This window comes from Zonotrichia leucophrys, chromosome 2 (genome assembly GCF_028769735.1).
Source record: "Zonotrichia leucophrys gambelii isolate GWCS_2022_RI chromosome 2, RI_Zleu_2.0, whole genome shotgun sequence".
In the NCBI taxonomy this organism is placed as follows: domain Eukaryota; kingdom Metazoa; phylum Chordata; class Aves; order Passeriformes; family Passerellidae; genus Zonotrichia; species Zonotrichia leucophrys.
Window position 1 is genome coordinate 133748118 of NC_088171.1, and position 26674 is coordinate 133774791.

A 26674-nucleotide genomic window follows, 5' to 3' on the forward strand; every position below is an offset into this window, starting at 1 on the left:
TGAGGGGCACACACTCCCTGTTGCATCCTTAGGGCGGGCTCTGGCGACACTTGCGTTGTCTCCATGAAGGAAACTTGCGGTCTGTCAGGACACGTGTGCACCGTCGTTTTGGCTGCCTCCCCCTTCAGCACAGTCACTCTGGGGAGATGTTTCCCAGGAAAGCCACGAGAGCCCGTTTCGAAGATGGGCTGTAAGAGATAAGGTGTAAGGTGAGGCAGTGCAGGGGTGACGGGCGGCTCTGCGTTCCACACCGCGCTGCGGGCACCGCCAGCAGCTGCGCTCCCCAAAAGCCTCGGGCATGATAATAAGATGATGCTTGTATATAATATATCCCTGAAAGTGTCCCGGCCAAAAACCAGGGGCTGCAGGGACGTGTAGCGGCGGTGCTCTGCGGGGAAGCAAGCGGGGAGCAGGGGATGGGGCAGGAGCGGGCCCGGCGGGGTCAGGGCAGGGAGGAGGAGGAGGGTCCGGGGTCAGGGAGGGGAAGGCAGCTCTGAGGGGAGATGCCCCAGCTCCTGCACATCCGAGCCAAGGAGGAGTTGTCGCATGGAAATCCAAGGAGGAGTTCTCGCATGGAAATCCTGTAACAGCGGCTGTGACTGTGCTCCCACCACGGGCAGACGGCATTGCCATTTTACATCGTGTTACAGCAGTGGGATAGGTTATATACTGCTGCTAGTGATCACTATATCAATACTATGCTTCTAAACAAATACTAGAGTGAAGTTTTTGTTTTAAAACACTTTCATGGATGAAAAGCCTCGGCCGTGGTGTGACTTGAAAGTTTCTGCTTCTCTCACCTCCCTTTCAACATTTCAGAGGAAAACCTGAGAGATGGAAGAGAGAACTGTCCAATTGGAAAGACAAGGCATTTCACAGGGTGAGCAATTTTTATCTCAATTCATAAAGATGGCTTTAAAAAAGAGATGGAAAGATCATCTCAGGCTATTTTTGCTTTTTAATAATACTGAAAAGCTTTTATTTAATCTGATTTTTATGATGATAATATGGGAATATATTTTTTTCCAGAGAGAGGAAAGAAGAAGAAATTCCAAAGGTAGTCTCAAGAGCCAGGGGGGTGAGTAGAAATAAGAACAAGTTTCTTTAGACTATAGAGAGGCTTGTTTTTTTAAACTTTTACAGCAACAACATTAATAATTTACATATTTAACTTTTTTACTAATTTCTATCTATAAAAAGACCTTTGATGAAGACCCAGTATCTTTCCTTTTTTATTAGCCTTAACATTCACCAAGAATATTTTGTTTGTCTAGAGGAACCTTCCTTCAAAATTGTAAGAAAAAATATTGTGCCATCTTGATATTTTTAGGGTAAAAATGAAAACATAAGAATCAAAAATGTCTCACAGGACTTTTATTACATGAGAAAGTTGTGAGTAGAGTATATGTGAAACTTACTGATGATAGTTTTTGTACTGCTTTAAAATTACCTGAAGCAATACCTCAATTTTTACACCATAAGCAGAACCAGAGCTCTGAATTTTACTGGGAGGATAATGGCTTTGTAACCTGCCCGGGTGAGGTTAGCAAAGGTCAGCACTCAGTGACATGCTCCCCTCTGCAGCCACTGACCTGTGCTGCTCACCTCCTATTACAAGAAATAAAAGTTTTTCTGTATGTGTCTGAGGATAAAACCTAAAAGAGCCTGTTTTTTTCTTGCTGTGTGTCAAATCATTACTTTTATTTGGAAACCAGGTACTTTACTAACATCTTTGCTCATGTGAAATGAATTGGTCAGCCAATGTGTAATGATTTTGCCCTTTCATCTGGGAAAAACAAACAAATTAAAGCTGGCAGCAAGAGCTACCTTCCACTTACTGTGCAGTGGACTGTGATGTGCAAGAGCCATCAGCGCTGAGATAGATAAACAGCAAAACTTCCTTTTTACTGAGGAAATGCAAGCTGTCCAAGTGTCTAATTGAGTTACTGAGCCACTCCATGATTCCACTCTCTATGTGTGTGGCCTCTAACTGACAGGAAAAACACTTTGTAATGCTCTTGTCAAAATATAACCTTTCCAGCAGAAGAACAGCACTATTTGCACTTGGCTAAGGGAATGGATCTGCTTTATGGTCTTTTTTCTCTGCTGCAGGAGCTGACTGGTATGTATCCAAAGGGCTGAGTCAGTATTATACAGAGTCCCCCCTCAGCTTTCAAAACCTGTTGTTTTGTCATGGTTTGACCATCTGGTCTGGTGCTCTGTAGGCCAACCCCAAACCAGCCTCTGGTTCGGGTACTCAAATGCTGCCCCTGTCGTTGCTCCCTCATAACTTTTCTTCATCATAAAGTAAAAATAGAGAAAATTCAGATTTAGTATGTTTGTTGCCATGGCTTGTGGGCAGAAACAGAGGAAGCAAAAGGCCATCTTTCTTTTCCTTCCCTTTGTGTCTCACACGTGGACTCATCTGACCCAAGGGAGGATCCTGTATTTCTGCAGCTCGGTGTTCCTAGGAAGGACTCTGATGATGAAAAAGTAAGTCCTCTTCTATAACATATGCTAACTGTGCCAGTGACAGCAAGGGTGGATCTACAAAATCTCAGAAGGAATGTTGGTGTGCCTGGAAAACCATTAGGTCAGCCACCTCTGCAGGAGGGTGTGGCTAGGTACAGCTCATCAGATGAAAATCACCTCAGGGTTCCCAGCTCTGGGAACCTCATTGGGATCCCTCCTGGGACAAGGCCTGAGTCTGCTCCCATGGCTTTCCTGCCCTCCTCCTTTCCCTCTGGCCCCATGTCCACTTGGTGGTGCAAAGGAAAACCAGACACAGGCAGTGCTGGAGCCACAGGGCAGTTCAATGGCAGGCCAGTGCAGACAACAGGCATGAGCACCAGCAGGTGAGCCTGAATGCTGCATGGATTGGAGCTCTTTCCTAAACCACCAGGAGAATAAATATAATGTAAAGCCATTGTCAGAAACTGATATGTTAGAGGTTAATGACTCAAAACAATCAGCCACTTGTGGAGGCAGCAGGGTGCTTTACTGAGGCAGGGTTTGCATCCCTGGCCAAGGGGAGGAGGGAGCGTAAAGGGGCACCCAGCAGCAACTGTGGCTCATGTTGAGAAAAAGCCTGCTGTGCGACTGGATAGATAAGGCAGATATTTAATCATAAGATCTAAGAAAAAGAATTAAGTAGAGGATCAAGGCATAAGGGTCAGAAGCAAAACAATGTGAAAGCACAATGTACTTTTATTCTTTATATTTGCAACATTCCCACAAAAAAAAAAAAAAGGTAGAAGAAAACTGCTATTGTTAGTCTGCAGCTAAAATGATTTAATAATGTCCTTGTTCTGGTCAGGACAGGGTTAATTTTTTGCAGTAGCTGGGAGGAGGCATGGCTAGGGCACTGAGGTTTTTCTGAGCCACCTCATGCCATTGCTGGGGAAAGTGACACTCTCTTTTTCAAGGAGAGGGGATTCCTTCATATTGAGAAAACATAGTGTATTCTATTACTGGGGCTTTTTTCCTCCGTGTGAGTAGTTTCTTTTCTTATAATCTCTGTCATTAGTATTGTTGCTGTTTCTGCTCATTTTCTTATCTCATCTCTTTTTCCAGTAAATTGTTCTTACCTTAACCCATGACCTTTGCCTTTTGTGCTTCCAATTCTCAATGCCACCTCAGTGAATTGGGAAGGGGAAGGGAGGAAGGGCAAAGGGGAATGGGTGTGTGGTTTTGGAGAGCCTTGGAGGGGACAGTAAATTGGAAGTACTGTTTCTAAACCTGACAGATATTAATCCAGACCCAAAGAAGTTCAGTTCACGGTACCTGCCATGCTCAGGTATAAGCAATAGTCCTGAGCAGTCCATCCATCCCTGCTCTGTTCCCCCTAAGAGGGAGAATCATAAGGTTATTTGTATTGCAAAGCTAGTCACTCATTGTTCATCAGGCCTGGAAGAACAGTTTCCCACACAGCTGAAGATGGGGAATGAGGTTCCCACAAAGAGTTAATTCCAGTCTTCAGGGTCCTGGTCCTTAAGAGCTCAGAAGGAGCCATTGACTACAGAGTACTTTTAGGTAGGAGTCTGGTCAATTTATTCAAGGTCTTGAGGCTAGTTGGAGTGTGTAAATAACTACAGTTTCTTCCATGTGTATGTGCCCTCCTGCCAAATGGCAACCTATATGTAATTTATTTTGTTACTGTGGCTGTCACTGAGAAAAATGCCAAAAGCCTTGTGCCTCATTCCTGGGCCAGAAATGAGCACATACACACTGATAACAGACAGTGCAGCAATCTGGGAGAGTGTCTGAGACCTGTGACATGGAGTCGTGGTTTTCACTTTGGCAAAACCTCCGTGCCTGAGCTCTGCTTTAGGTGCCCAAATATTTAACTATGTGTTGGCCATTGTCCTTCCTGTTCAACTGGCTTTAATTGCATGAATCCAATAAAAAGATCATGGATCTGATAAGATAATCTCAAACTCATTTCTGTAGCTAGATTTGAGATTTTTTTAAAAGAAAAACTGTATTATTCCAATAGTTTTTTGAACTGAAGAATTTTCTCCCTACCTCCCTACCTTTCCCAGGCCGATCCTCAGATATATATCTCCCATGAAACAATACCTCATGAGATGATTCCAGCTCTTTTCTTTGCTTTTCAGTTTGAAAATCCTTGTCAGTTGAAATTCTGCTTTTTGAAATGACCTCCTGGCTTACAGTAATTCAGTGATTTCACCTCTTGCAGCCATGCTGACAGCTCAGAACATGCAGGCAAGCCCCTCTCCCCAGCCTGGCAGTGCTCACAGCCTAGTGGAACATCTCCTGCTGCTTCCTACCTTAGGGAAAGCAAAGGGCTCTTCAAGGCCTTTTGGACTGATGTTTTGATCATATTGCTACAACTGTAGATGAGACTCTGTTTTGCTTTCAGTGGATCTTTGGGGGGGGAGCTGAATTCTTGCAGAAAGAGCAAACATGTCACCATCTATTTTAGAAAAAGTCTCTAGCAATTTTATATTGCCAGAGAATTCAGTGCCAAGTACTGTCTGCTCTCCAGCTGTTATTGTGCTCAATCCTAGGCTAAGGAGAATAATGCAAATAAATGTAAAAGCAGGAGAGTGAGATGTGATTTTATCTGTTCTTGATTTTACCAATAATTAATAGTTAAATATCTAACATAAGAATTAATAACTGTCTACTTGAAATAAGGAATCCCTTCTGCTATTTTACAGAACCAAAAGCCTTAATCCAAACAGAGCATAATTTTGGAGACATTTCTATCCAAATGCAACTCTGTATGAGAAACTGAAATAATTTCTGGGTGCGAATGTTGAAGTTTTGGCTTGCTTCTCAACAATGTGCTTATTTGGAGAAATTCTACTTAAAATACTCCCAGAGAATTTCTACTTACAGATGGGATTTGAGATGGAGCATAACAGTAAGTGATTTGGACAGACATATCCCACTAATCCCATTATTCTGGTGCCAGACTTGTGGGCCTGGTTCAATGCCCCAGTGCTAGCCCAACTCAAAGACAAGATTTTAGGATGTGTATTCTCTACCAAAGCTAAAACACAATCATCAATGGATACAATAAATGACAGGGACATTCTATGTGTTTCACTGAGAGAGGTTTTTTTTTAACTTTCAGAGACTGATTGTACAAATCACTTACTTACTAGGATATTCCTTATAAATATTACTCCAGGCATAGCAAGAACAGTCATATGCATTTCCTAGTTACTTACATAAGGAAGGCTGTCAACTCAAATAAAATAATGTTAATTAAAGTTTCAGATCTTACTTTAAAAAAAACACTGGCTTCTGTGAGTCTCCTGTCCAAATCAGAGAACAGTTTAATGTAGCAAATTTTGAAAGACCAGTTTTTCATTTGAATGCTAATCAGGAATTCTGATTTACTACAGAACTGAATAATAAAGTTATTAGTTTTCTTCTCTTTGGATATAGATTAGATGACTAGATTTAGATATTTCTGGAGCATATCTATATCATCCATATCTATCTATAGATACATATCACTATTTAGATGACTTTATGTTTACATTTCCATCATTCTACCATAAAGGGACCTCCCAAAATCCCTGACACTTGTGAAAATTATTGACAAACATGGCAGCACATAGACAGAAAGTAAGTATTTTTATTGCAGATGTTTCTAGAAATCTTAACCAGGGAATATCAGTCTGTTATACTGGATGCTTGACAGCTGCAAGACAAATGGCAAAACTCACTGGTGAATAATATCAGTCACATAATTTTTGTTTAGAAGATCCATTACAGAGATGTAATGAAATTCCTCCTCCCTGCATAGTTTTTGATATAAGTCTGCTTCTCTTTACCTCAAATAATGTTCTCAGTAGTTAAGGGACAATAAAAGCAAATATCCTGCAGACAGTACTCCTATACTGTCCAGTCCCTTGTGACATGCCTTCAGAGCAGTGAATCTGAAACCTACAAATCCATATCACTTACTGTATTGTATCATGGAGTGCATTCATTGCCCTGTGGTTGTGCCATAAAATGGCTGTTTTCAAAAGGTCATCTGTATGTGACATCTAATTAGGGATTGTTCTCAAACTCCTTTGCTATTCAAAAATTGAAATTGGTTGTAAATTGAATTGTAGGATAGACAGGCTTCGTTGGTATTAAAGAATTTTAAGAAAATTAAGCTTAAGAAAATAGATAGTCAAAAGCCATTCTATAATGATTGTATCATTTGACTGAAAAGAATCTAAAATCACAAGATTCTGTTAGATCTCAAAAAAAACTGATTATCTTGTTCAAAAGTAAATTCTGCTTTCAGTTATTTAATTCTAAATATATAGGCAGTTGTTTACTGTAAAGAAAAGATTTCAGCATTGTTGTTGGCTCAGGGAACACTGTCCTTCATGTATGAATTAGAGTTTTCTCACCAAAATAGGACATTTTTTACTCCACTCCAACTCTGAATTGATATTATACTCTATCTTAATTTTTATTTCTAATCTATTCATGCTGGGCTGCCTCGTGCAGTTCTATATAACTACTGCATCTGTGCCATCTTGTGGTCTGCACAAAGCTTGTAATGATTTTTACTTTGGGAATTAATCAGAAGTGCAACAGCCAAAGGGGGATGGCACACCTGTATGCAGAGATCCAATTGCTCTGCTAAGGAGAGGATCCTTCACAGACAGACACATGCTCAAAACTATGTTTCAGGTCTGCAGGCTGCTGGTTGGCAGGCACAGAGAGCAAGGCATGCCAGGATGTCATTGTGGTAATGTCCAGAGCTCTTTTCATCTTCAAATTGTGTTTATTTCCTACCTGGAGTTTCAGTAACTCATAGCAAAAGTACATATAAGATTTTCTATATGATCCTTCATTTTCCAACGCAGAGGATTTATAACCAACCCTCTGCCATTGCAATTCAGCTTTAGCTGTGGATCTGAATGTTGGCTGAAGTTCCTTATTGTGGGCTTGCTGCTCTTCTTGCCAGTCTTTTCCTTCTTTGCTTTCAGGAGCAGGAGGGTCCAAAAAGGGCCAGATAGATATGATTACTGTTTCACTTATGACCCCAGAGCTGAGGAATTGCTTGCTCTGATGTAGGACTGGCCTCTTAATCCCAGCATTAGCATACTGCTTTGAGAGCAGTCTCTTCCATTGAGAGATAAGTGGTTTTATTTAACTGCCATGCAATTTGGTATCCCTTTGGCTTCTGTATGTCCAGCTGCAAACAAGAAGTGCCTTTTGACTGCTCATGCTTTCTTTTTCCTGCTGCAGGATGGTGGTGCTCCAGGTGGCCCTTCCATATTTTTAGTAGCTGCTGTTCTAAAATTGCATATGCTTTTTCCCTTTAATGAGAGACAACCCTGCTTCCTGCTAGTTATTCTCCTCTCTATCTTCCAGACTAAACATATTCATGGCCACTTTATTTCCATGTCTTGCTGTGTCAGCTAAAAGTCCTTTTCCTTCCCTGAGGTTTGGTCTTGATAGCTTTACAGAGAATAATTGTTTCTTCTTCCAGCTTTGATTCTGCTGAGCTAATTACGTTAAACTTTTTAATGTTTCTCTCATTAAAAGAAGCAGTAAGCTCCTGCATCATGTCTGCTTCTGTGCACTGGTACTCATTTGCTTCTCTTTTTCAAAGTAAGGGACAAGGCTTTTATGCCACCTTCCAGAAAGGGCTCACTAGGAAAATGTCATTAATATGTCCTGACCTCTTTGCTGAAATTAGTGCAGAATCACAGAATGGGTCAGGTTGGAAAGGACCACAGTTGGTCACCTGGTCCAACCTCCCTGCTCAAGCAGGGCCATCCCAGAGCACCTGGCACTGGATTGTGTCCAGATGGTTCTTGGATATCTCCAGTGAGGGAGACTCTACCACATCTCTGGGCAATCTGTTCCAGAAAGGTCACCTGCACAGTATAGAATTTCTTCTTCATACTCAGGTGGAACTTCCTGTGCATCGTTTTTGGCCTGTTGCTTCTTGTGCCCTAGCTTGGCACCACTGAGAAGAGCCTGGCTTCATCCTCTTGACATCCTCCCTTTAGATACTGATAGATATTGATGAGGTCCCCTCTCAGTTGTCTCTTCTCAAGGCTGAATAAGCCCAGTTCTCTCAGCTTTTCCTCATAAGTGAGGTGCTCCCATCCCCTCATCATCTTCATCCTCTGCTGGACCTGCTCTAGGAGCTCAGACAATACTTTTGTTTCTTTGAAAATAAATCCCTGGTTCATCATCTCTTCAAATGGTCCACTTGCAGTTTGCAACACAAATCTTATTGCAAGTCCAAGGGGCAAGATCTTACAACATATTTGATGAAAGATCATCACACTATTTTGACTCCATTCCCTAAGGTTCCCTAGATCCTCCTGAATGATATTGCAGCCTTCTGCTTTGTCACCTCATGACAGTATCAATTAAAAGTAACAAAGTAGATGAAAACTGTCTTTCTGTGTTTATTGTTTGTTTCTGCTCAGCACAGGAACTTGCTTTCTTAATGAGTTCACAGATGACTTGGCAGTGCTGTCAATTGGACTTGAGTCCGGAAGATTTTGATGTGTTTGTGCAGCCCTGAAAACTCTTCTGAAAGTGTCCGTGCTGAAGGGAAGGGGGAGGCATCCCCTTCCCTGCACTTGCTTGGTACTGAAGCCCTCCCTGGGGCATACACCTGCAGCCCAGGAGAGGATTTGCCCTGGAAGGAGGAAGGGAACTGCCTTGTAACACTGGCTGGGTAATGCAGCTCAGGGTCCAGGGCAGCACTGTGTTCATTTGGTGTGCAGCCCTGGAGCACCTGGCAGGAAAATCCCTTGGGAACATATCGGGTTCAGCGGGGAGTAAGAGCAGAAGTGCTGGTACAGAAAATGACTAACCCACCCCAAACCCACAAGAGTCTCTACTACTAACCTCCTTCCAGCATACAGAAGATTTCCAACAGAATCAGTTTGTCATCTGTCTTGTTCCAAACTTCATGCATTTTTCATTTTTTTTGTGAGCTCCTTTACCATTTATCTAGCAGATATGGTCCCAAGTGACAGCACATTAAATGTTTTCCTGGAGTTCAGATAGATGAGATCTGCATTTCCTATTCATATCTCTCAGCACATCAAAGAAGCTTGGTCTGGCTTGATCTACCATTGGTAAACACAAGCTGCCTTTGATGTCATTTTCTATTAACTTCTGTGAGCCAAAATTATAAGAGATGTGCAGTGTTTCTAATCAGAATTCAGAGTTCCCATGAGTCTCATTTTTTATTTTTATTTTTGTTCCCTTCACAGTTGCTTATACATTCATGAGTAGCAATGCAAGTGTAAATAAGTATACATATCATGTTCCTGAAAAGCGGGAGATCAACAGCTGAGATTGCTGAACTCCATTAATCTACAGATCAGGTGCAGCACAAGCTACAGCCTTCAGAAATGCTGCTTCTCTGGAGAAGTCAGGGCAGGAATAGCTCATGCAAAGGGTCCAGACCTAGAGCTCTCCCCTGCCCAGCTGGGTGGCTTGGGCACAGCCATGGGCTGTCCTCTGGCCACGGGGACAAGTGCTCTGCACACCGAGGGCCCTGCTATGGAGTCAGAACAGCATGTGGCTCTAAGGTTTTAATTTTCAGTACCTGACTCTTGTCTTAACTTTCATGGATCTGCTATTTTTCTCTTCTCATCTGGTGCAATTTTGCTGTAAAAAGCACACAAAATCTTAAAGATTTTCACCTTTAGCAAAATGAACCAAGCTGCCGGCACACTCTGGTTTCCCATTTGAACACAGATCTGCCAGGAGACAAACACTCCTCCTTCATTTTAGATTTTATTTTTTACACTACAGCCTAATACTATATAACCAAAAGCTTTAGGTCATTTTCTCCAGTTTCTCTGAATTAAAGTGCTAGAACAGTATATTTTCAGCAAACATGCCTTCTGATGGCTCTAAACCAGAATTAGTTGAATAGAGTAATAATATTTGAATAATCTTTCCAACTTTCCACATTAAAGTATTTGCTCAGAACTAAAAAATAAATTATCAAAGATGTTTGTGAATAATGATTTGACAGAAGTTTTAAAACATAAAAATGACATTGACAAATATTCTACCTTAACATGTAAAAGGGACAGAAAATATATGTGACTCTTTTTAGAAAACAGAGTTTATATTATTTATATTTTGGAGAATAAACATGATGCTTATATTAATTTTAACTCATTTTGAACTTATCACATTTAGATAAAAATCAAAATTGTCATATGATGAAACAGCATCAAGGTTGTTTTTATAACATTCTTCAATAACATTCTTCCTTGGTTTATTTGCATTGTCATTGCCAGTGAGTTTCTGACATGGAACACTTCAGAAATTCTGAATCTTGCCTAACAAGTCATTAAAACTAGAGTTTTAAAGCTGTGCAAAGCTAGTCTCCTATTTCCCTCTGCATGATATTCAGCAATTTTGTCTAGTATTTAGAAAGCTGCAGTGCATGGAAAGAGCTTTAACAGTCACATCTGGCCCCCATTTATCTTCTTTCCCTCTATTTTGTATTTCAATTCCTAAAATTCAAAGGAGGTGAACAGGTTAAATGAGAGCAGCAGAAATAAAATGCATGCATGTACAAACTCCATCTGCACAAAGAGCATTGCCCACACTAAGCCTTTCTCATGGATAAGAATTTGGGAATTAACAAGGGTTAGTAGCATTTGTTGTGTATTTGATTAAACCATGGAAGCTATTAACAGGATGATGCCCAAAGATACCTACTAATGGGCTATCAATTCCTGCAAGCCACAAATTAAAGCAGGGAAAGTGCTTAGAGAGAGAGAGAGAGAGACATGGGCAGTGTTTGCAGAAGCTGGCATGGTCTGTTGAACACTCCTGTCTGCTGAATAGCACTCTGTGTTTAACTGCAGCATCTTTAACAACTCAAAGCTGTTAGCTCTTGATTCTGTTTCTTAAGGTAGAAAGTGATTTATTTTCAGAAGAGATTACAAGGAGGTAGCTTTAATTTTGATGAGTTTGAGACGAAATCCTGTGGTGGATACAATGCATAAAAAATTAAAAATACAGCAGATTCCATAAATTCCCCATTTGTTTTTGATTTGTCAATATGATTATTCTTAGGCAATTCCAGTTTCTTGACTGAGTGAGGATTTAAAGTCTGAAACCTTTGGAGAGAGAATAACATTTATGGAGATGTGTAGCAGATGTAATTTTCCCCTTCTATTATTATTTTTGTAAATATTCACAGGAACCCAGCTGAGGTCTCTTTTATCTCTAAGAGACAAGATCTTCATAGCCCCAGGGTCTTGGTCCAGAGTAGTCTTTCTCTGCAGTTGCCTCTACAGTCATGTTATTCCCATGCCAGCTTCCTTCCCACAAACCTTCTTGCTTTGCACCTTGCAGAGCACTGGATGGTCCATCTGGGTCCTGGCTATCCCGCCTCCCTGCTCAGCAGACACAAATGGGGAACAGGAGTCTGCCTGTCCTGGGAGGTGGCATGCACTAGAGGAAAATCAGAGCTGAATTTAAGGATAGCTGGTGGATGAGTTAGGTAAATTCTCCCTCCCTGATTTGCAGCTCACACTCAAACAGTCTGCACTGCTCTCCTAGCTTCTTGCACGTGGCAATAAAGTGGGTATTTATGACAGAGTCCTTGACTCAGCATAGCCTTAATTAACAGCTAAGATTTACCAGCCTTACTTGCTTGGTGTTGCCAACAATGAGGAACGCAAGGCAGTTAAACAGTAAACAGAAGTATTTATCAGATGGATCTCACTTGATAAGGAAGCAAGTTATGTGTAAGACATGTCAAAGACACTAAAGCAGCCCTTAGTAAAGGAACATTACCACAGCCCCCTGCAGCCTGGGAATAACTCTTCAGCCAACTCTGTACTATCTGGAGAAGGGGCAAAAGTACATCTGCAGAAGACCGAGCACCTAGGGAGGCTGTAGCCAGATCTTGTCTCACTGACCTGGTGAGGTTCTGAGCTGCACAGAGTGTGTGCACCCTCTTCTCCTCCCACATGGGCAATATTTGCTACACAGGAGACATCTGCCCAGAATGTGCAGGTCTCCTCATTATAACCCCGGAGCACCTCAGCCCCTGCTGCTTCTCGTGCTGTCCTTTGGGGGAAAGCCACGCTGCCTGCAGTGTGCACACTGTCTAATTACACCTCCTTGCCAAAGGTCAGATTTTCATATGTGTGCTCAGTAATAAAAGCGTGCTAATCTCTGGCAAATAAGCCTTGATTCTCGTATTGATATTTGTTTTACATTTTTTTTCCGTCCTTCAGAACGTTTGTTGCTTTTAGAATCAACCAAAACCACCCTGACAAATATTTGTCAGTAGTTACCTCTGACAGTTTCCTACCCACAAATCTTTTGCTTCAGCTCCCTTTGGCCCTGCTGTGTCCTGCCTGTCTTGCAAGCTGAGCATTATTTTTTAGTGCTTTTCTTTGTGTTCGTGAAAATGGGCTTCCAGCTAAAGCAAATCTCCATCCAATTCAATTGTAAAAGCAGGCAGGGAAATTACACAACAGGTCTGCAATGCGACTCCATCCTCCCTCTAATTCCCTATTAACCTCAAGAGAACCAATTAATTTTTTTACCATGCTTCAAGTACATCCATTCTTTGGAAAGCTTTTTCTTGTTAATTGAGATACTGTCTATGTATTTTTCAACTTCAGGCCTTACTCCTCCCTCTTAATTTTTTTAGATAAGCTTCTTTTCTTAATCTACCCATTTCCCTCTGATCACCTCTTTAAAAGCAGAAGGGCCTCATTTAGCCAGCACTCACATCCAATATGAAAAACTAGATTAAAGCTGGGGTGTGCTGTAGGTTTATAGCACTTACCAGTATAGTTTGATATCAATATTTAACCCTTAGGCAACTTTCCATCTGTCAAATACATTAAGCTGTAGTGCCTGTCTTGTAATACACTTTTGTACTGACAGATGGAGTAAGAGACTCATGCCTAGAAACTGTGGTAGTGGTAGTGGTAGTGGTAGTGGTAGTGGTAGTGGTAGTGGTGCAAGGGTCTGTCCAGCATTTGTACAATTGTGTCAGATGAACAGAGTATAGAAAACAAAGGATAAAGTTAAAAAGGTAAGAAATTTAGAAAGGTAAGAAATTTATTTTAATTTCTCCTTTGGGAAATGAAGCTTCATTAAAAACTAAACTACCTGAAAAATGCACTGCTTTTCATGAATTTCTACGATGAAAAGAATTGAAAAGCATTTTAACAATGTCAGTGTGATTAATTTGGATCCTTTTCAGAATAAATTTTTTCATGATTGAAACTGAAACCTCTTTACTAGGTAATTATCTTAGGGTAATGCATTTCAAATTTCCTGAAACAGCATCTCTTCTAGAAACTCTTTTAAGAAACTATAAAAAGTTGATTTTCTTCTCATTCAGAATGAGCACAATTTTCAAGGAGTCAGAACTTCCCTACATATTATAACTGGAGTGATGTTATAACAAAAATAATTTGAGAGTCTCAGTGGATATGATAGGAAAATTTAGAAATTAATTCCAAGGATTATGAATTAGTACCTACGCGCTCCCATCACCTCTGCACATGTAAAATTTTGTGGGAAAGGTAGTGCCATGTTATTTTTTCTGTGTCTTTCCAGAAGAAAAGCCAAGTGCTCTTGATCTCTCCCTTACTCTTGCTGATGTCTTAATACTGATGTCAGTGTAGACCTATATTATTGTAAATGCTGATTGAACCTGACTGTGTCACCATGTTTAATGCTGGTGACCTTCAGACCACCTCACAGAAATGCTGGTGTAAAATGCTAAATATGTACCACTGGAATACATTACTGGGACACACATCAGAGCTAGGTACTTCATTATTAATCTTACAACCCATGAGTCACTGCCATCATGTATATTGCCACCAGTCAAACCTTCTGCACCTGGAAATCTGCTGATTCTGGGAACTTTACTAGCAGGTCATGGGACAGAGTAAAACACTGGCTAGTTCTGCTGCCTATACACTTTTAACAAATGAGGTTAAAGCTTTGCTTTGTTTCCAAAATAAGCAAATTCAAGCAAGCCTATAGAGAAGAAGGGTGTGATTAGTTGCTGATGATACTTGCACAAATTTCAGTTGTGTTAGCACATCTCCATTTACACTACAGCCACAGGTTTAGACAATTACCTTTTAATTATCAAGATGGTAACTGTTTATTCATTTTCACTATATATCAATTAACAGTAATAATGGGAACTGAGTTCTTATTGGACATTGTCTCTCTCTTTAACTCAGTGATCCTTTCCTTCTGCTCACTTTACTGACAATGTAACTCACATGAGGAAACAACAGCATAATGGAGAGTGCTGCCTATGAAATTGTCCCAAGCTAGCTACATTGGTTGGTAGCTGTAGTGGTTTCAAACTTATAGGTCTAAATGCAAGTTTTTGCTTTGGTTTTGTACTTCAGAAATAGGAATCAGAAGTATCCTTGGTACTTATGAAGTGGGTTTCCCTAATAAACTCTTTCTTCTCTTTCCCTCTTCTTCCTTCCCCCTTCCTTTCCCCAGGTTCCACTGACAAGTCCTTTGTCTACTTAGAAGACACTAGAAGAAGATTAATCTAACTAGTACTCATTAACAGCTCCATCTTTAGTTTGAAGGATGAAAGTGGTTCTTGATTGGGTAAGGAAGTGAGTATGAAGAAAGATCTTTGCATACAGAAGAAAGGGTCTGAGGTTGGAACTGGGATAACCTCTACACCCAGGTACAAAAATGGCTGCATGTGCTGGTTTGGAAAAGTTAGCTTCAAAACTAGAGGGATGGGATTTCAATTCATCAGCAAAACCCCTTGGAGTTAAGTCACTGCATTTTTGAAATACTGAAATTTAGCAGAGGATGAGTTTGGCAGCTGTACAAACTTAAAAGAAAAGAACAAAAGAATTTATACTTCCTTGTTGTACAGACAATTTTGCCATCAAAGCAGGCAAGAGATTTTGATTCCTCTCTTTACTTCCCTTTTGTGTGTATCTTGGAGGAACTAAAGTTTATAGTCTCTCAAACTGTACATCAACGCTGAAAAAAACCCCCATGGATTGGATGGTTTGGCAGAGGTTCTGAAAAAAAAATCAGTGGAAAGGAATTTGATGCACATTTGTTGGCATAGCAGTGAATATTAACAGAATTATGCATAGAAATATCCTCTGTGAGCAGGGAAACAGCATTAAGACACTGTTTCCCTCAGGACTTCATACTTAATCAGGGGCAAAATTACAGAAATATTCATTTTCTCCTTTGCTAAGGTTATGAGCAGGGTGCAGCAATCCTCACTGTATGGCACTCTTGTGAGACATGTTCTTCCCATCATTTCTGACTAAGCAGCTCCTGAATTCTCTCCTGTTTGTGGTCTCAAAATTCTGATCTCTTGTAGGCTTCAGGTGTACTTAGAAATTATAAACACATTATAAATACATGCTGAGTATTCTGAGTATTTCTCAATAGAGAAAAGCCCACTCTCTTGTATTTTTCTCTGTGGCTTCCCTTTCCAATGCCCTCTAGCAGAAAGAATAAAGCTTAGTAATTTATTTTTGGCAAGCAGCAAAGGGAACATTCCAAGTGCTGAATAACCTGAACTAATCAGATTATTTTAAGTATAAATGGCAAGAGAATCTAGATAAAACACAAGCACTTCTTTTATTGGATGGCTGTATTTGCACTGCTCTTTCTCTTAGGCTCTTCAGCCCTAAGTATTCCTATTGCCTTTTCCTTGAGTCCCTGGGCCTCAAGCTGGCTGTTTAAAGCTATACAGGTTATAAAGAGCTATAATTTTGCTAAATTATATCCACTTAAAGGGGGTAAACTTGCTAAGAAATACCTGGAGATGGGCAAAAGACAGATAGTTTTCATCAAGGTCTCACTCTTGGCCAAAATCTCTCTGGGTAATGCAATTAGAGTTGCTAATTCCTGAGGGTTTCCCAAGAGGGAACCTGGCCTAATTCAGGAACTGACGGAGCTGCACCCGCAGAGCCAAGTGGGAGGGAGTCTCACCTGCTGCAGTGTGTGCATCCATCCAACTGCCTGCCTGAAGCCAGCACAGAGCTGGGCCCATGCAGGGTACTGTAGTCTGTGCAATTTGCACTTCTTTCTCTGGAGTTATTTGCATTTTCCTTCTCCTAAGGGAAGGAAGGAAGCTAAGGGAATTCACAATAGACATATTTTCAGTGGTCTCAGAAGAGACTCCCACTCCCATGTCGCTGGGCAGTGAGAGTTCCATAAAGGATGAGTATTTGACAGGGTCCTGGGCTCCTATTGTATATCATACAGATAAAACCAACAGTTTATTATAAAGGGCAAAGATTAATAATATGCTCTCTAGGAAAATCTGATTGTCATGCTGGTATTCTGAACATGAGGCAAGGACAGACAATATACATTATTACGGGGTCATGATGGCCCTAAGCAGATTAGTTTCACTTTGAAATCTCTCTTAAAAGATACGTGGCATCTTTAGATTGACTGGCTTGTAACATTTTTAAAGGAGCCTTACTGCATGCTGAAGAGAGCTGCCAAAGAGATGTCCTTCAAATATATCTTTTGATTTTTGTGCAATTGTTAAACAAGTGTTTTTCCAGAAGCTGGCCTGTGTTGGCTGCCTAATAAAAGCTCAGGAAGTAAAAAAAAAAGAAGAATTTTCTGTTTTATTTTTAACCTTTCTCATTCCTTAATTAAAATCTTAATAATGATACAGTCCTTATTTTCTTTACTTTTTTTTTTTGTAATTTTTTTGGTTACCTAGGTTGAAAAGTGATGTCTGAAGTAAGCACCAGGAATAATCCCTTTGTGGCAGCTCCCCTTTCCTGAAGCTGCATAAGCCATGCAGACTCTCTAGCACATACTAGTTTTGGTCTCCTCTGCAGTTAAACAGGACTGTTTCAGTTCTGCAAAAACAGAACTGCTTCAGTTCAGAAGCCTGATAAGATTATTTCCTTTACAGGGGCTTCTTCTGTCTTAAAGTCATGTTCATTCTTTTAATTTTGAATTATGCTGCTGCAGAAATATAGGAAATAAAAAATAACCACTGTGGTAGCAATATTACCCATGCTAGTACAGTGTATGTTTAATTCCAAAAAGTCTGAAAATGGAGGATCATGTTTATGTGATAATCTGTATCTTAAAGCAGAGGACTTAATGCTGTACTGGCCATATATGCCAACAATGAGGAAGAGCCAAAAAATTTACCCATGTACCCATGTCCTGAGTTCCCCTAAAAGCAAAGATGTGTTAGAGACAGGCTGCTTGCCTTCCCTCAGTGTGGTTCTCCTCTCCTCTCCCCTCTCCTCCCCTCCTCTCTCTTCCCCTATTCTCTTGCTATGGTTTCCTCTTGCTTGAGCTCTGAGAAAGAAGAAATCTCTTGGCTGTGTAGTTTTCCTCCCCAGCTGACCAATTTTCTCTTCTTTTGCCCTCATGCTAAGGGCAGAGATGCTGTTGCAGACACAGTGGAGATCTCTTGCAGATCCCTGTGCTGCATCTGCAAGTATTTGCCACCAGCAGCACAATTCCATCACTCTCCCCCAGGACAGCAGGCACAGCAGACCCTGCGGCCACACTGATCATTTCCCTCCTGTTGTGTTGCTTTGAAATCACAGCTTCCCTCTTCAACTTTGTTTCCAAACCACAGAGATGGTTACAGTCTGTGGGAGGGCAGGAAACATGGGGAAATATTCTGGGGCTTTTTACATGTACTTTGTTCTGAACTAAATGCTGAGATGAAGAGGACCTGTTCAGCATCCACTCAAATGTGCTGTACATCCACCACCAGCCACAGGTGACCTACTCCAGACTCATCTTAACAAACTACTTCGAACCAGCTGGTTTTATGTTAACAAAAGGAAATACAGGCTAAAAATGTGAATCTACTTTCTTAGGAGTTCTGGGTGAGCTGTGAATCCCACAGCTGTTTCCAGGGGTGGCAAGCACAGCCTTTTCACATTCCCAAAGGAAGGAGAGCTTCCTGTGCTCTGAAAATAACCTCATCAAAATTTTGCACATCAAAGCATATCATAAAGATACTGGGTGCTTTTGTTAAAAAGAAAAAAAAAAAGGAAAAATAGAACACTTCTCTTTAAAGCTCTCCTTTTGCTGAAGTTTCTCTCTCCTGTGTGTTTCCTTGGGACTTGTCATTATTTCCCACCACCAATCAATCATACTCCCCAGTGAATCAGCTCATCCACTCATCTTCACCTCCCTGCAATTTCCCAACGAGGTTAGAAACAGCAAATTGCTGTAATGTTAAGTAATAAACCCCAACCTTTTTATGACTTGGCTGTTGCTTATTTTTCTCTAGTGGATGCCAATAAAATAGAAAGAGCTCCCTTGAGCAGCACATCTGAGAAGCTGGAATGCTTTTAAGTGCGACAGGTTAGAAGAGGTCTTCAGAGGCAATCTCTGGTACTCTCTAAAATTAACTCCTTGGGGAAATCCTAAATAATTCTGCATAATTAGAAACCTTGTAATTGGATGCAGAAGAGTTACAACTACTTTATCACCTGAAGCAGCCTTCTGTTACACTGAAGCCTAAGTAAGCCTGACTGCTTCTGTGTCTCCTATTCTGCATATGCAAAATCTCTGATGCCAAAGAGGATAATTTCTTCTACAGCTACTGTAATGTCCTATTGAATCAGATCAAGTTTCTAGCTGTGTAACTACTTGTGGTATAGAATTTTATTAATCTCCCTCCTCCAGTTTGTTACCTGTTTAGAGAAATAATTCCTAATGATGGGACAATAACCTGAAGAAGAGACAGGGAGGGGAGTCAGGTAACATGGCCCTTAACCTTCTCCTGGTCCATCCTTCTTTAGGCTCTTCCAGCATGCACATGGATTCAGACACAGTGTGTGAAGCCCCACACACAACACAGTCCCCAGATCTAGATAAAGGCTGGATCCAGCCCTGTTTGTGTTTGCTGTCCACAAACATGATGATCATGGTATATGTACTGAGCCAGAAAATATATAGTGAGAAATTTGTAGCAGAGAAATGAGGAAGAAATGTATTCAAAGTAAAAATATATTCTGATTAAATATTTTCTGTATGCTATCTGAAAGATACACATTGCAAGTAAAGTCTTCTGAGAACATGAAGAACATATACGGGAGCAGTCATCATGGACTTGCCAAAGGAAAATCCTCCCTGAGCAACTCCATTATCTTGAATAGACTCAATTTATAATTTCTGAAATAAAGTAATAACAACAAAGATGGGAAAGGGCTACTTAAACTTAAATAAGTAAAGCGGTATTAAAAAATCAAGACAATAAAAAAAAAAAAGCTTTGTGGATTCAAACTGTCAGTGCAATTAATTGTTCCTCAATTTGGTGTGTCTCTAAAGGGTAAGTTTACAAAAAGCTTCCTCTTATCTCTTGAGAAGTGTCCTGGGTTAAGGTCAGTCCCTACTGGGATCAACTTTATTACAACAAACTAAGTTTATCATCAGATGTCTTAATTCTGAAGCAATCTTCAAAGGTATTGCCTAAGAAATGTAGTCTGCCTTCTGCCCAGCAAATGGAGGAGTGGAGGAGTAGTGACCAATGAAGTAACATGAGGCATCTGAAGGGCTGAAAGCTTAAAGTGCATGACAACTTTTAAAGAAAGGGGAAACTAGGAAACAATAAGGTGAAATCATAAAGACTAAAGGTGTTACAGAGACCCAAGATACACAATCGTTGCTCTCAACAGAAACTCAACACCTCACATGCAGTTTTCTTGCCAGTTTTCTGATTTCTTTAAAGAACTGCTTCATTAGACTCTTCATGAGATGAAAGAAGGAGAAAGAAAGAAAGAAAGAAAGAAAGAAAGAAAGAAAGAAAGAAAGAAAGAAAGAAAGAAAGAAAGAAAGAAAGAAAGAAAGAAAGAACATAGCTACTGCAAAACAAATCAACCACAAAAACATGAAAACCCCAAATAACTTTTTAATGCTATGGATTCAAATAAGAAAGATGTGATTCTTTTTTACACTTGTCAACCTCTGTTAGCATAATAACCATGCGTAAGTGAGAAAGTAGTTTGTATTTGTAACACAGTTTTCCCTGGAATTAGCCAATTAAATTACACTGCTCATAGTTTAAACCCATCTGGAAATTAGGCACCAAGCAGCCGCTCACTTGAAGCCCCTTCTCTCCCCTCAGCCCAGTGGAATGGGGAGGAGAATCAAAGCAAAGTTTGCAGGTTGCAATAAAAACAGTTTAAGAATCAAAACCAAAGTAAAACACAGTAATAGTGGTAAATTATAGTAATCATGACAATAAAAAGGGAAGAACAAAGGATGCACAGTACAATTGCTCACCATTCAGTGATGTCAGATCCCCCTTCCTGAACCCTGACTGGTCCCCCCTTCTGCGTAACTCCCCCAGTTCATATACTGGGCATGATGTTCTCTGGTGTGGAATATCCCTTTGGTCAGTTCAAGTCACCTGGCTATGCTCCTTCCCATTTTCTTTTGCATACCTTGTCTCTGGCAGAGCATAAGACAAAAAAAACCCAAAACCCAAAAAATCCCAACCCAACCAACCATAAAAAAAACCTCACAAACCAGCACTAAATGCCTCCTCCCCCCCAAAAAACCACCAAACAAACAAACACCCCACCAAACAAACCACGAAATCCCAAACCAAAATCCCATTAACTAAATCAAAGTCCTTGACTTAGATAAACATAATTTAGCAAGAACCAAAACTGTGTTATCAACACCATTCTCATTCCAAATCCAAAACACAGCACTGTAACAGCTTCTGAAAAGAAATTAATTCTATCTCAGCTAAAATCAGGACAGTTACCTATATTGAACCAAGTCTTCACAGTCTGGGATCTCTGCACATTGCATGTCAGTGCTCCTCAGCATAGGTCCTTAGGGACAGCAGGGGCAGTTTGTCCATGGATTCAGAATGGAGGTAATTTATGCCTCTGTCATTACTGGTGTGCATGTCTATCCTTTGAGGAGATCTTTCTAGATCTAGATGAAGGAAATTCCTAACATCTGATTTTGTGGGGCCATAAAGGCTTCTCCTGGAATCCAGCAGTTCTCTTCTGGCACCTTAGGTCAAGGTATGTGATACAGAAAAAGTCTGTAGCTTCACAGGCACTATAACCTTTTTCTTACAATTGCAATAAGTCATTGTGGAATGGAAAGGGTCATACAGAGGTGCCATGGTCATGCCAGAGTCTTACTCCAGCCATGTTAATTCCTACAGAGCATATAGTGTGTCAGAGACTATCATCAAAGTCCATATATTGGGTGCACTTGGTTGCTTTTCTGTACTGAAGGATAACATTAGCATCATGCACCGTAACTACTTGCTGAAGTTATTAAGTATCACATACAGTCAACTCCAAATGATTTTTGTCTTTTTATTTCTAGTAAAATAATTATTTTATGGAAATTTTTGTGCACTGTATAGGGAGTGAGGTAGAATTTACACTTTAAAATACATGAATTTCATAGCAAAACTTTTCAATAGTTTTGTATGTCTTGATAGATATGAGACTAATCTGGAAGATCTTGATGCCTAAAGAAGAAAATTAGGAATACTTCACATTAAGGCAAATTTTTGCTGGAGTGATATGGAGTTTCATTCAAAATTCATTAAAAATTGTGCATAATAGCTCTTCAATATTTCCTTCACTCTTAAATGACTCCTCTATTATTTGACAAATATCAGTAACACACATAATGAAGAATTAAACTAAATTTAAAAAAAATCTTATTCAGTTATCCAGTTTCCAGTAAGGAATATAATGGTGGTGCTGCTCTAGGGACAGAATGGCATCTCAGCTGGTCCTGGATTAGTACTGATGCTTGCTGCCTATCTGACAGTAAAGTGATAAAGCAGCAACAGCTGATGAGAGGCATGAAGAAGGTAATTTGAAGAGATCTGCATGCCTGAAGCAACTGGTGTAACTGCTTGAAAATACACACCTGCTACTCCATGGCCATAGGCAGAATGCCAGGAAGAAGGCAGAGGAGGAAGGGAGACAGGGCTGAACCTCCCACTGTTATTGACTGGAAACAGAATAAAGGATGATAAGTGTTACCACTGGGACCATACAGAATGACAAAGCTAACAGCTTTCTAAACATAGAGCAGTGTAAGGTGTTTATATATTAAAAAATGTTTCATGAAGCAACACAAACAACATTGAAAGAGAGATTTCAGAATATGCTAATAAAATTGTGAAAAATAGGAAGAAAATTTTGGGAACTCTTCCTGTTGCACAAACTTACTTTAAAAAAATCATCTTTACATCTCTTAAGATAAAAAAAAAAGTACCCACAAAAGTAGAAATATGTATAATAGGAAAAGAAATATCTGGTTTTTATCCCAGTTTTGGTACTTTAACCCTTTTATTTGTGATCACAAGAAGTGTGAAGAAAGCAAACATTGTTCAATGTTTTACAAATTAGTTCAATGTTGTAGAAAGCTTTTATTGTGCTCTTTCAATGAAGAAGAAATTCTCTGGTCAAGTCAGGACAAATGATATCAAGCCCCCAAGATCTGAGTGGCTCAAGATTTGAATCAAATTTTGCAATTTGTTTTTTGGTTGTTTCCCAGTAGCTCTAGCTGGACAGTTATGATTAAGCAATTGCATTGCGAATGTTGTATGCTTGGCTAATCTTTTGTTTTAAGAAAAAAGGAAGACAATCCCAAGATGAATGGGCTGTCTGGATGAGAGCCACCAGGAGTGAAGTCAGCAGAACTCAGCAGTAACTGGGGGAAAGACAATTCTGGCTGTGACAGATTGTGACCATTGACTCATTGACCACCTACTTAAAGCAGATCCCAGATTCAAGTGGAGGGAAGAACTGCACATGCAGACTAATTAGCATGAGGAGCAAGAGATACAACTAATAGGAATTTGAGTACTAATTAGTAAAATAAATATGTATTCTGTAACCAGTGAGTGCTGATGCCTTTGTTTGTTAAAATGCATAGTCTTGATAATAAGGGAGCCAGCCTTTTTGGGTTATCTCCCTACACTGTGCAAACCAGAATAAAAAATTGAAATTCCTCAACTTGGTGTGTGAATTGGGGCTGCATATCAGGGAATAAGGAGCATGACGCAATGGTTCACATCAACATTTCTGTTATTGTGGGAGCAATAATGGGGAATGACTCCATTTTGAGGCTGAGAACTTCTTCCTGAGCTTTGATATGCTGCTGATGTGTTTATTTTCTAAAGCAACACCTGGGTTTGCAGACTGTCTGTTTTGCCTGATGACTTGGAAAGCACTCTAGAGCAGATTCATTCAAAGGAACTATATGCTTGATTTACAGTACACATATTTTATAAATGCAATTTTAAGTGCTTCAAGGGACAGCTGGAGGCAATATATCCAACATAAAATGCTTATACAGTGTTTTGAGAATGGAAAGTACACAAGAGCCAGACAGTTGAAAAAAAATATTGTGCCCAGTGAAAACTGGTAAAATTGAAATTGTTATAATAAAGATTAAGAAGCAATGGTATAGGTGGCTCAAACCTCCAAACAAACACATCCAGAAACAAACTCTAAATCCAGGTAAAGAACTGAAGAAGGGATGAGCTATAGAGCTTATCCATGGAAATTTCTGTATGCCTTCAGGTTTTGTGAATGTCTTTGCCTGAAAATTTCTACCAGTGACATGTCTACCTTTCCTCTGTGTTTAATAATGTTGTATGCAACTATTTACAACATTCCTTTGGAGTTTATGACGACAGTACCATCAAAGAGGGCAGACCAATATATCTACTTACATGACTAACACCTGTGTGCTGCTAAGTCTTTGAAAGATCAAGTTTGGAAACCTCCTCCTGATGTTATCTAATGATATAATTTGAACCAGGTTTACTAAATAACTTCAGTTTAAACACTTGCTTTTGGGTATCAATATATGAGCATTTTTAGTCAGTCTCAAAGTCAATAAATAGTTTCAACACATCTAAATATTTTCAACACAGCTATTTTTGTCTCTGTTGAACCCGCTAAGAGGTACCATTTGGAAATATTTGTTTTCAAAAGTCCAAAATACCATGCACCTCGACTCCTACTTGCCTAAGCTGTGTGCCCTGTAATAGAGATCTGCTCTCTACACAGGCCTTATATTTAGCAAACACCCTAATCTTAATTACTATGTGCAAAGCTGTCTCTTCTAGCATCACAGGTTCCTTCTTCTTGTTATGGAAAAGCTACCCTCGAGTGCAGGAAAGGGTTCACAGAGGTTGCCATGGATGAAACAGATTTGGGGTCAGAGGGAGCAGGCTCCTTCATGCACAGACCTAGTTCCTCTACCCTGTTTCTCATCCTTCTTCTGTATAACTCCCCTCAAGTATGACTAGAAAGCATTTTTATGTTTACAGCATCTCTTGTGACTGGAGGAGAAGAGGAACAGAACCAAAAAGAACACACAGCCCTTTTTTCATGTGATTCCCTATCAAGACTAACATCCTTTAAGTCCTTTCAGCCCTCTCCATCTCATCTGATCATTCATTTATTTGTATTCTACGTCTCTCTCCCCAGATGCTTGATACTGAGCACCTCTTACAAGTTCCTGTGTGCCCACCAAACCTGCTGAGGACTACTGAATGCTTCAAAAGAAAGACAGGACACTCCAAGCCTTGGGCAAAATCTTTGCTGCAAATTTAATGGATGGCTGTTATTGCAACTACATTGTGTCTCCAATCTCAGCTGCTAGAGTAGGGGTGCAGACACCAGAGCCAAGAAAAAACAGACAAGGAGTGGAGTTTCCAGTTCAGGAGGTGAGACCATTAAGAAGAGACTTTGCCAAGCCCAGTCATAATCTACATCTCCTTTAAACTACACAGTAGAGAAGAGCCAGGCTGTCTACTGAACTCTGATTTTGGGGGCTTCTAGTTAAAATGGTCGTTTGCCTGGGGCTAGGGTCATAAGAGTCAGAATGGGAGGCAAATTAGGCTTAAAATCATGTTTTCACCAGTGTTTAATAAAAAATGTGAATGTTCTCTCAGAGGATGTTTGTAACTCATCAGTTAGCCTAGCTTGAAACTATGAATGATAAATAATTTAGTAGATATGCTACAACAAGGATTATAAACATGCAAAGTGATATAAACAGTGCCTGATATAGGGAAACACTCAGATAAGCACTGCCTTTGATTTTGGAAGCTGAGATTTTTTTAAATCCTCATGCTTCTACAAAGGCATAAACCCCTGCTATGTTCAATGTCTGCCAGTACCATACTGTGGTTTCTTAAATAAAGAAATAACAACAAAGATGAAGGACTGCTGAAGCTTTGCTCAGTAAAAACCAATTATAAACCAAGAAAACACAAAGAAATTAATCTATAAGCTTTTTTTTTTCTTCTGATCTAAGACTGCTGTAACTGATGGCCTGATTTATACCCTCAAACTTAAATACATTTGTTTATCCAAGCTACAAACTTGATTGTCTGCTTCAGAGCTGACTTGAAGCTAACCTTAAAGCTGCTTAATAAAGCTTAGTAATAAAACTCAGTCAAATGTTACTGTGTTATTAAAACAGTCTCTGCATCTTGGGTTATCCTTTCATGCTAAATACTTTTACAAAATCACTGAACCAAAAATATTAGGTGAAACTGACCTCCAATCCATAACCTGCTAGGACTGTACCCTTGCTGAGGAAAAAGTGAAAATGCAGGCTACTTTTCTGTGCTTTGCAACTTAGTGAAATATACCTTAAAAGCAAATATATGAAAGAGATAGATATATCTTTTACATATGGGATTGCAGATGTATCAAAGGGAATATGATAACTTGTTGAATATCAAACTATATTAAAAGACACAGATGTGTGGGAACTGATGAAAACATGACATTAAGGATGTGCTAGCATTTCCATTTACTTACAGCCCTCCCATTAAAAGTGCCCTGAGCATGGTATATATTTAGCTACAGTTCCTCTTTTAGTCACAAAGTGGAGGAGAATCTGGGTGTAAACAGCCTCAATAAACGACTTCACCAAGAGAATTTCCTGTTTCTCAGATATGCTTTTCTCACTGCATTTTGTTTCATGATACCCAAAATTCCTTTTGAAAATACACTTTCTAGATCTTAGTGCTCTCAAGAACTGCCTCAAGCATTCTCTTGCATGAAAATGAGGATTCCTAGTTTGTGGTCCTGGTAGAAGGAATTACTTGGCTAACATTTTGAGGTGCATCTAATGATTGCACTATGCAATTAAGGAGGGCACAATTAATTTAATACTTGGACTT

At 39.9% G+C, this 26674-nt stretch overlaps 1 long non-coding RNA gene across 1 annotated transcript; it reads left to right on the forward strand.

Moving 5' to 3' along the window:
* The first annotated feature begins 5 nt into the window (after positions 1 to 5).
* Positions 6 to 25809, forward strand: LOC135443369 (uncharacterized). The gene is made up of 5 exons (XR_010438981.1): positions 6 to 209; positions 820 to 880; positions 1030 to 1078; positions 2436 to 2493; positions 24966 to 25809. It is a non-coding gene; the product is annotated as an uncharacterized LOC135443369 (long non-coding RNA).
* The last annotated feature ends 865 nt before the right edge of the window (positions 25810 to 26674 follow it).